General features: G+C 38.2%; 1 long non-coding RNA gene across 1 annotated transcript; it reads left to right on the forward strand.

Moving 5' to 3' along the window:
• Positions 1-4,013: 4,013 nt before the first annotated feature.
• On the forward strand, positions 4,014-10,302 carry LOC138167770 (uncharacterized). The gene is made up of 3 exons (XR_011169960.1): positions 4,014-4,211; positions 6,308-6,399; positions 8,872-10,302. It is a non-coding gene; the product is annotated as an uncharacterized lncRNA (long non-coding RNA).
• Positions 10,303-11,560: the final 1,258 nt, after the last annotated feature.

Genomic DNA, 11,560 nt, shown 5'->3' on the forward strand with positions numbered 1-11,560 from the left:
ACAATTTGTTTCAATGGCCATGAAGCAGGCACTGTGGAGAACTGAGAGCCTGATCAGACATCGAAGACACCAAGACCATCCACATCCTGGACCATCATCAGTCATCCTGACTTGTCTTCCCACTGGACTTCAATGACTCTATTCTGCCTCACTTAAACCCACTTCATAAGCAAGAAAAGACATCACCTGGTGATGCCATTGTTCTCTTCAGAAATGAAGGACAAACAACGATTTTCTCTTTCTCCCACTTCCTGTCCCACATTTGGGGCCCCCTCCCCCAATTCTTGAAACAAATTCTTAAACAACAGAAATCCCTAGGGTGGTTATGCTCCCAAATTATATGCCTCATTCTCTATCCTGAATCTATCCCCTCTCTGTCAGAAGGATAGCACACTTCACCACTGGTCCTTTGGAATCAGGTTGATCATTGCATTAATTAGAATTCTTAAGTCTTTCAAAGTCATTTGTCTTTACAAGGTTGTCGTTGCATAAATTCTTCTCCTGATTCTACTCCCTCCACTCTGTATCAGGCCTTGTGTTACAAGGTTTCGATGAAGCTGACCCCTATCATCTCTTAACTCAATAGTATTATTAACTATATAATATTTATGAGTATTGTTAACTATATGAAATATAACTATATATAAAAATATAAACTATATATATGTTAAAAATAGTATTGTTAGCTATATAATAAACAACATTGTTTGTTTGGTCATTCCCCCAGTGACAGCTACTCCTTTGGTCTCCAGATTTTTGCCACCACAAAATGACTTGTTGGAGATATGTTTGTATAACAAGGTGAATTTTTAAATCCCTTTGAGGATACAGGCATAGCAGTGGTTTTGCTGGGTCTTGGGATATGCAGTTTAGTAAATTTGGGGGCATACATCTAATGCTTTCCAGAATGGAATAACCCATACACAAATCCTGAAAGAGTTCATTAATGTTTCTGTTTTCCTTCAGTCCCTCCACTATTTGCCATTTTTTAGGTCAACTTAGCTCATATTACAGATGTCAGTTAGAACCTTAAACTTACATTGATTTGCATTTCTCTGAGCATTAGTGATTGGGAGTATTTCTTAGGAAACTGCCTTAGAAAATGGGTCATTTATTAATTGGGGTATGACTCTTATTCTTTTTTTTTTTTTTTTAAGAAATTGGGGTTAAGTAACTTGCCCAAGGTTACATGGCCAGTTTTTTTTTTGTGTGTGTGTGTGTGGGTGTTAAGTATAAGAGGCCAGAACTGATACGGGGTCCTCCTGACTCTGGGGCCGGCGCTCTTACTCACTGCATCACCTAGCTGCCCCTATGACTCTTATTCTTATAAATTTAAGTTAGCTACTTACATATCTTGGAAATGAGGTCTTTATCAGAGAAGTTACAAAAACGATTACCTTTTTCCCTTCTAAATTTTCATCAGTTTTGTGAAAAAAAAAATGTAATTGGATATAATAAAAATTGTCCGTTTTACCTCCTGTGAATCTCTCTCTTTTTTGTTGATCATAAACTCTTATTTCATCCAGGAATCTAGCATATAATTACTTCTATGTTCCTCTAATTTGTTTATGACATCACTCTTTATGTCCAAGTCATGTATGCATTTGGAACTTCTCTTGGTGTATGGTGTGAGCTCCCTACTTTCTATCAGACTGCTTTCTAGTTTTCTCAGAAATTTCTGTTGGATATGAATTCTTACTCTAACAGCCAGGGTCTTTCAGGTTATCAAACATTATGCTACACATGGGTTTCTTTTTGTATATTCCACTGACTGAACTATTTATTAATAAGTGTGTATGGGGGTAAACCAGAAGCTAGGAATGTGACTTATAACTTCATAGAAAAATGTAAAAAACCTTGAGTAAATTCAAATAGCAAAAGATGCCATAGCTATCCTATGGCAACACTTGCCTGTGACCCTAGATCAACCCTGGCACCATGCCCTCTTTATTCTGTTCCCATACAATACCTGACCAGGCCTGGGGTTGGGGCAGGGATCTATCCCACCATTCTGTGCAGGTGTAGATCTCATGAGCAAACTCTCCAACAGACCAATTAACCTAACAAACCCTAATAAACCTCCATATATTTACTACCAAGGTGGCATGGGTCCCTTTTCCTTAGTTATAAGTATTCTCTTGGCCTACATCCCTACAATCGGCATATCAGGGCAGAACAGATCATCCCCCTTACATTTGGCCTTATAATTGGCAGAATTGGCAGGACAGTCTTCCCCCATACAAATCTCATGTCCTTAAACTGGCATCATGAACAGGAAAAGGGCCTGGGGAGAGAGACTGAAGCTTGTCATCCACATCCCTAGAGGGAGGAGTGGCCTGAATGCTAGATGCTTGCCCAGGGCCCAGGAAATAGATTTCCAGTGGGGGAAGTCTTTGAATTGGTCATGTATGTGTAAAGAGTTGACTGGTTAGCTAGAGGGAATTTTGGGTGCAGCTGGCTGCCTGAATTCTGGGATGCCTGGACAAAAGCTGATTGGATTGTGTAGCTCGATGAAAGAAGTGAGAGTGCCTCACTTTACTAGGAAAGGTAGGCAGTGGGCTGCCCCTGTGGGCTGGCCACTGGCTATGTTCTGTGTAGGGCTGCTGAAGCCTGGTTAGAAGCTGAAAGGGAGGTGAGGTAGAGGGGAGGAACTCCAAGAACAAGAAATTAGAAACCCCTGCCTCTTGTTTTGCTCTGGGAGGGAATAAACTGATTGTAAAAAGCTAAGAATGAGGTGCAAAGGTAGATGACTCCTGGGAGAACAGTGATATAGGGGAGATTTGGAGGGTGAGATAGAGGAAAGGGAAACAGGGAATCTCTTTCTCCCTCCCTCCCTCCCTCCTCCCTGATTGCAGCAGTATCAGAGGGGTAGATGGGAAAGGAGGGGGATATTCAATGAAATGAAGATCATTTGAAATATGATTAATAAAAGCAAATAGAAGAAGATAAGAGAAGAGTCAGATCAGAATATGAAAGAAACAAGAGAAGTGCACTTTTTTTTAAGCAATTGGGGTTAAGTAACTTGCTCAAGGTTACATGGCCAGTTTTTTTTTCTGGGTGTGGTGCTAAGTATCTGAGCCCTGATTCAATCCCAGGTCATCCTGACTCTGGGGCCAGTGCTCTTACTCGCTGTGCTACCTGGCCACCAGAAGTGCACTTTTAAAGGGGAGTTTTAAGTAGAGTCCCCTGGAGGAATATGCATATAGAAGGAAAAGAGAAAAAGCTTAAGCATGGAGGAATGAGATGAACTCAGGCAGAAAGAAAGTCATAATCTGTTTGCATGGACAGTGTGAACAGAGGGTTGGAGAGTAAACAATTTGGGAACTTTTGAAAAAAAAGTTGACAGTCACTTTAAAACTCCAACAGTAAAGAATTATATTTGCAGAATAATTGAGAGGCTGATTTGGGGGCTTTGTCAGTGAAAGTTCTAGGTGAGGGGAAAATGAAGAAAAGGAGGTTTACATTTCAGAATAGATCTGGTGCTTAACCCTTTCCTGGCTTAAGAAAAGAAAAAAGGTTTGTGTGATTAGGGAAACAATAAAAAAAATGAATTTGATCGGAACATCTAGTTAGATACTTAGGGCATCTTACAAACTGAAGTTAAGTACTGATCAATTTAAAAATAACTTTTCAAATTTGGTTGTATCTTGAAATTGAAAATTTGGCTGTCAATTATATAAGATTTCTATCCATTTTTGTAATAGATTATGTTCAATTTGAATGTTGTTGTTTCCTCCCTGCAAAAAGAGAAACTTTTTTAAGGGAACAAGAGGGGCAAGCCTGCACCCTCCTGACAACTCCAAGATAGATGAGCTGCAATAGTTTGGGGGAAAATTTCTGCCAGTCAGGTCCACTACTGAGTGATGAACTTTGGTAAGGACTGAGCAAATCATGAAAAAAAAAAGAAGAAAATGGATAATGACTGCTTGGTTAAAGGGACAAAGAAAAGACCTTGAAGACTTGCCTCATTTTGTAAACTTGCCAAGTTTTGTGAAACAATCCACTTGGGCAAAGTCATCAGCCTTGGGAAAAGAACTTGTTATGGATTATGCAGTTTCTAAACAAAGAATAGGCTTTCTGAGAATTTACAAGTCCATTTATAACATACAAATGATTTCTAATGACGGATCTTTATACCAGGATGAATCTAAGCTTGAGAAGAAGAAAAGAAAAACAAGTGAAGGATGTGAAATGAAATCTCTTATATGTGGGTGAGTCCTGGTAAACTTTTATTGCTTAATGCAACTCTATGAAAGCAAAAATTATTATTATCTGGCCCTAAGTTGTTATTAGTGAAACTTGCCATTTGAGGTAAAAACTCTTACAACTGCAACTGATATTGTTTTGAGTTTTGAATTCAGGTATCACTATCTGATGGATCATTAAGTCAATAATTCAACATTTGAGAGATATCTACCAGTTACTCAGAGGGAATGTGATCCTGAACTCTCACAAGGGGTGGTCTCTATCTGGGCAAAATCTGAAAGGGTAACCTTGTTATGGCCTAAGGTAGAAGTCTCCTGACTCAGTTTCTCCATTGTGTTGCTACCTTTTGAACAGAAATGATTCCCACCTGGTTATTTCTGAGTCTGGCCATGAGGTGGAATTGTTACTGTGTCAATTGTGACTCTTACCTGAAATCAAACAGAGCTAAGTGTGGTTCATCCTGGCATACGTGTGCTGTCATTCTGTGCCCTTAGACCTAGACCTGAAGGACTAGTTTTAATCATTTCCCTACTTTTCCTTTTTATAGCAGATTTCTATAATTAGAGCAAGGGGTCAGTAGAAGGTATGAGCACAACGTAAGTGTGTAATATTTTAGTATTTTCAATCTGAATCAGTCATTCCACATCCCAAACAACTAAGTGAATTAATACCTGGGCTTGCCATCTGCCTGCTGATACCTACACAGTCTTATATAAAATTAAATCCCTGAAATAGCTTTCAGAATGCTGTGGGAGGGGCGGCCAGGTAGCACAGCGAGTAAGAGCACCGGCTCCAATGTTGGGATGACCTGGAAATCGAATCCCGGGCTCAGACACTTAGCACCCACCCAGAAACACCTGACCATGTAACCTTGAGCAAGTTACTTAACCCTGATTGCTTAAAAAAAAAAGAATGCTATGGGAATATTTGGACAGAGGTGTAAAAAAAAAGCTTGTGAAACAAAGATACGAATATATTAATTTGTGAGGTTAAAGTAAAAAACCTCATCTGTTTTAGTTTAAGGAATAGAATTTCAGTGCCACCAGTCATCTTAGTGAAGAATAATGTTAGTGTAATATCTATTCCACTTGAATATGCTTAACAACTGAAAATGTTCTACTATCAGCAGGCAATTCAATTGACATGCAGTTCTGTGTATATGATTGGGAATTTTTCTTACAATTGGAGAAAAGTTAGTCTGTATAATCACTGAACCTAAGGGTGGAGAGGTTCTCCCTTCAAAGAGTGTTTTCACCTCAGTTTTCATATATAGGATTAGATCCCTAATAGTGTCTGATCCTCCTAAAGGAATTGGAATTAGTTGGAGTGAAAAATTTTCAGAAAGCAACAAGATCAGGCAATCCGGTATGTCAAATGTAAATGATTATAATGGTGCATGCAAAACCTAAATTCTGAGAAGTTTCAGATCAACTACGAGCTCCTAGTTTGATGCTCTTATAGCTCTGTTGTTAATAGGGTCAGAACTATAAAGTTTGATCTAGTTTTCACCACATGTACTAGTTGTTAGAGAAGTAAAATTTGAGAGGCCATGCTTACTGCGTTGACGTCTGTTTTGTAAAAGATTTTAGCAGGATTATCTGAAGAGTCTCTACAAGTAACTTGGAACCAGGGAAACAAATCTACTAAAGGTAAGATCTATCCCTAGAATGTCTAAGAAAAGACGTTCCAGACACCAGACAACTACATGGGACATCTGAGACTCAAGATGGAATGTGTTAATTAAATGGACATTAGGAGTGGGCTCATGGTCATTATGGTACTACTGTGACTTTTTGTTTCACTCTATCTGTATACTGAGTTCTCTCAGTTATCCTCATGTCATGTAAAATTTCCCCCTAAAGTTAGTCCACGGTTTTAGACATTCTTACTATGAATCACACTGTGATTGGTCAAACTTCCTGTCTTTACATTAACTAGTCAGGAAAAATTATGACATCTCCCATTGACAAAAAGGGAGAAATTGAGAAACGAAATGGTTCTGATCCCACTTTGTCATTGAAATCATTGTGTCACCCTCAATATGTTGTAAAATTGCCCAAACTATGTTTTTTTTTTTTTTTGGTTTCTGATCTCGTTCCAGAAATTCAGCTGGCCTACACTGAGTTAAGCTCACAAATTCAGTTCTGTAGCTAATCACCAAATGCCATGGAGTCTTCCTTCACCTCCCAAGGGGTAAGAGGGAAGAAAATTGGAACAATTGTGATCATTTTCTTATTGGTCAAGTTGTTCTCCTACTTGAGCTTGTATTGCTGCTGGGGATTGGGCCTCCAGTATAATTTGTTGGTAGGGTCCTCTTCTTCTTCCGTGTTAATGAAATCCCTAAAGCACCACTTAGAGAACTTTGTGGAAGATATTATAGGGAAGTGTAAGGGTTATAGGATTTAAATATCTTCCATGCCCTGTTGGACTTACTGACGTAGCAGGAAGGGGTGGGGCAAGAGGAAGCAGAAGCCAAGCTAGAGTTTCTGTGTTGACTGGCAGCGGCGGCAGCAGCGGCCAGCAGAGGCAGCGGCAGTGGTAGCTGTAGCGGCTGAGGTGGAGGTGGAGGCCTGAATCCCCCTTTTTTTGAGCCAGTCAGAATTTCTGCTGAGGCCTGCCAGGGACCAGAAGAGCTGCTGGGAGCACGCTTCCTGGATGCTGAGTAGTTGCTGTGAGTAAGGAGAGGAGGACCTTTGCCTGAGGTAGCCTGTTCTGTTTTCAAGGCTTGAGAATGTGGGTGCTTTCTGCATTAACTACGTGTGCCAATTTTGCAACTACTGTGATGGCTTTGACTTTCTGGTTTTGGGACTCAGTTTTCTGGTATTTTAATAAATGTTCTAGCTTTATCCCCCATGTAGAGAACCTGGTATATTTTGTGATTAAAAACCACATCAGCATATTTATAGTTGCCATAGGCATGGTGAATATTGCATTGCTGATACAGGAAGATTGTATGAACAGGTCATGAGGAGTGAAGTACGCAGGGGTAGGCCATAATGAGAATGTGACCTACGACTCCACAGAAAAATGTAAACTACCTTGAATAAATGTAAATAGAAAAAGAAGCTCCAACTATCCCATGGGAGTATTTGCATATGACACTGGGTCATCCTTGGCACCATGCCTTCTTTGTTCTGTTTCTATTTAATACCTGACCTGGCCTGGGGTTGGTGCAGGGATCCATCCCACCATTCTGTCCTTCTGCTGCCAAAGACTGGGTCTCATGAGTGAATATCCACAAACAACCCAATTAACCTAATACCTTAAGAAACCTCCATATATTTACTACCAAGGTGGCATGGGCCCCTCTTTATTTGGTATCTCAGTATTTCTTCAGAGGGTCTGTGTCCCTACAATTGGCATATCAGGGCAGAACAGATCATCCCCCTTACATTTGGCCTGACAATTGGCTGAGTCTGCCCCCATACAAATATTATGTCATTACACAATGACATGAAAAAATGATTACTACTTTTTAATATAGTTTGATATCTGGTACTTCTACGTCCCCTTCCTTCCCACTTTTTTTCCTGATTATTTTCATTGAGATTCTTAAACTTAGATAAATAACATTATTCTTTTAAATATAAAGCATTTTCTCTATAAAATAATCCTATGATAGTTTGATCAGCATGGCACTGAATAAGTAAATTAATTTAGGTTCTATTTGCCACTTTTATTATATTGGCTTGGCCAAAACATGTCATTATAATTAAAAAAATATTTTCCTAATTAATTATAATTACATTATTTTTAATATGAATATTTCTTCAATAAATATCTCTAATTTCTTCAATAAATCTCTATTTTGGTCTTTATTTCTGTAAAAAGTGTTTTGTAATTTATTTATATAGTTTTAATTTATGCCTTTGTTGGTAGACTTCCAAGTATTCTGTATATGTTATAGTTATTTAAAATGGAATTTCTCCTTTTATCTCCTTCTGCTGGGCTTTGTTAGTAATATACAGAAATGGCAGTGACTTGTGTGGGTTTATTTTATATCCTACAACTTTACTAAAGTTGTTGATTGTTTCAATTAATTTTTAATTGACTTTCTAGGCTACTCCAGTTAAAGTGTCATTTTATCTTATATCAAATTGTAAAGTACTTGCTACTTTACAAAGTACCAAGGGCTTGGTACATAGTAGGCGCTTAATACATGATTTTCCTCTTCTCTCCTATCTCCAAAAAGTAACAATTTTGCTTCCTTTTCCCTATCTTTATTCCCTCCTATTTCTTTTTGCTGTCTTCTTGCTATAGTTAACATTTCTAGCACTATATTAAATTGTAGTAGTGACATGGACATCATTGTTCTATCCTTAATCTTATTAGAAAAATCTCTAGTTAGTTCTCATTACATATGGTGCTGAATCTTAGTTTTCAATAGAAATTTCTTATGCTTTTGAGGAAAAATATATTCTTAAGTATATTATATATATATATATGTATATGTATACATGTGTGTGAGTGTATTTAAAAATAGGAATGGGCATTGTATCTTGTCACAAGCTTTTCCTTTATCTTTTGACATAGTAATGTAATTTTTTTGCTCTTATTGTTAATGTGGTTCATTATGTTGATAGTTTTCCTAATGTTGAACCAACACTGAGTTCGTTATACAAATCTGACTTGGTCATAATGTATAATCTTTGTGATATTCTGCAGAATATTTCGAGAAAGAAATAAGAACTATGAAAGGAGAATTCATGGTCTGCACAGCAGAAATCATTGACAAAATAGAAAAAACTTGAATCCACAGAGGCAAACCTCATCAAAGAAACAAGACACAACTGATTGAGAATGCAAATATACAGAAGTAAAGAACAGTCTGGAAGAGGAAAAACAGAAAGCAATAACATCAAAAGAAAACATGTCCATACAAGCAAGACATAGTGATCTTGAAGACAGGGTATGTCAAGACAACTTACAAATCATTGTTCTCTCAGAATGATAAAACAAGTAAAAGATCCTGGACACCATAATAAAAGAAATAATACAACATGACTACTCAGAATTTCTGAACAGAAAAAAACTAAGTGCCAATTTAAAGAATCCACAGATCACCTCATGAAAAAATAAACTCTGTGCTGAAATTTCTAAGACACATTGTAGTTAAACTGAACAATTCCAATGACAAAGAACAAATCCTGCAAGCAATCAGGGGAAAAACTTTCAAATATAAAGCAAAGGAAATTTTAATAATGCAAAGTTATTATGCACCCACAGAAGGGAATATAGCAAGGTGTTCTGAAGAATAAAGACGGTCCAGATGAATCCAATTGACATACCCTTCAAATCTAAGCTTAACGATCAATGAGAAAAGATGAACAGTCAATAAAAAGAGGCATTTAAAGCATTCCTATGAAGAATCCCAGACCCAAGCAGATTATTTGCTCTGCAAACACTTCAAACAACAGAAATACAAGAAAGGTAAACAAATATAGTAACTAAGAAAGGCACAAAAAATGAAGTAAACTTTTGTTGAAAGAGAATTTTTTTTTAAAAGCTCAAAGTGATTTGTTAGGCATTGACATAGCTAGTTGGGCATTGCTCTATATTCACCATTTTTGCTATGTGATGTCTCAGCACCTACTCCAAGGACAGCTTAAAGTATGTCTCTCCTTCTCTAGCTCCCCTTCTCCTAATCACTTTACAAAAAAAGGACTCAAGAGGACTTTGATCATTCAAGGAAATTGTCCCTCTTCTTACATCCTATCTGATAAAGCAGGAAGCATACCCTTGACAAATACTTATTGACTGATTGGTAAAGAAAGTGTAATACATACACATGTCTATCAAGTGTTGGTGGAGGTGTGTCACATTCTTAAGGGAATACATAAACTGCAGTTTACTTGTCAGTCTATATCTTCTGCTGATTTATTTATTGGTAGTAGCTACACAAGATTCAAACAACTTTTCTCATAAACTTGACTCATTATTTTGTTCCAAAAAATATACCTCACATCTCACTACCCTTTAATATTTTTAACTTAGTTTTGTGGTTTCATGTGCAATTCTTTTTTTCAGTTCTTTATATAGAGAAATGCCCACTTCTGTTGTTTGTCAAGTTCAGAACAAGTGAGGAAATTAAAAAAAGAAAAAAATTATTCTTGAATTTAAATAAAGGAAACTTCTTATCTCCTTAGACCTAAACCTCTTATCTTCCTTACCCTTCTAGTCTTCCCTTGGCCCACAAAAAAAGTCACATACCCTTCATAGCTTTGAATTTATTTCTTTATAAAAAATCAGCTGTCTGAGAGTTTTCACATTGTATGAAGAAGGCATGAACCTGCATGGAAATTCCCCAAGTTTGAAAGTTGAAGCTTGTAGAGAACTTTCAGGGGTCTCCCAGCCCCACTCACAGAATGTTCCCCTCTCCTATACAAACATCTGCAAGGTTATAGGGCAAATAAGCAGGGGGACGTGTAATCTTGTTTGTTTATGCCTCTGGACATGGTCCTATGATACTGCCCTAATAAATAACTAAACTTAAGCAAGCGTAGATAGTAAACAAGATCAAACACACACACATACCCCAGGCTCGTCTGAGGATGCCCAGATCTGCAAAGATGGGGGCTTTCTTCATCCCTTGCCATGTGGGTTGGGGGTGGCTTGCTTTGAATGGCTGCTTTGTCTTAAAAGCTGGAAAGATTGGGACATCTTTCTCTTCCCTGTGTCCAGAGTGTAGCCGTCTGAGGGGATATCTAGGGGTTAGTTCTCTCCCATCAAATGATTTTATGCAAAAAGCAATCCTGAATGCTGGGCAAACACATTTATCTAAATAGTAAACAAGAGTGGGGAAGTTGTATGAACTGAAGCAGATAACAGACTGTTTGAGAGTGGGTGACCTCAGCATAGCTGTAGCACCCACAGAAAGCCAGATCCAGCAGAACAACAAAGAAATCCACACACAACAACATAGCAGGGGGCACTGCATCCCCAAGCCTTGCCCCTAGGGGGACTTCCCACAAATGAGCACTCACAGCTCACTGCCTGCTTCCTCCCTCTCCCTCAGCTCTAACCGGCTCTGACTAACTTCCTCTGGGCTCTGCTCCACCCCTTCTTCAGCAAGCTCCTCCCACCTCAGACTCACTCAAGTGACTTAAGCAGGTCACCAGGGCCTTTTAATGTATGGGAAAGAGCTTCCCATTAAGCAAAAATATGTTAACAATACAACCGCAAAGAGTGTAAGGCTTGCACTCCAAAGAGCTTTACAAAAGAGTAGAAGAACTCATAGGCACAAAATATAGCAGCTCTTTTTGTAGTGGAAGAAGAAAACAAAAAACCAGAAACTAAGGACGTGTCCATAAATTAGGGGAGGGCTAAATAAGTTAATATATATGAACGTGATGGA

Source organism: Petaurus breviceps, unplaced genomic scaffold (assembly GCF_028583685.1).
Source record: "Petaurus breviceps papuanus isolate PSGF00001 unplaced genomic scaffold, PetGlider_PUasm1.0 296, whole genome shotgun sequence".
Classification (NCBI taxonomy): Eukaryota; Metazoa; Chordata; class Mammalia; order Diprotodontia; family Petauridae; genus Petaurus; species Petaurus breviceps.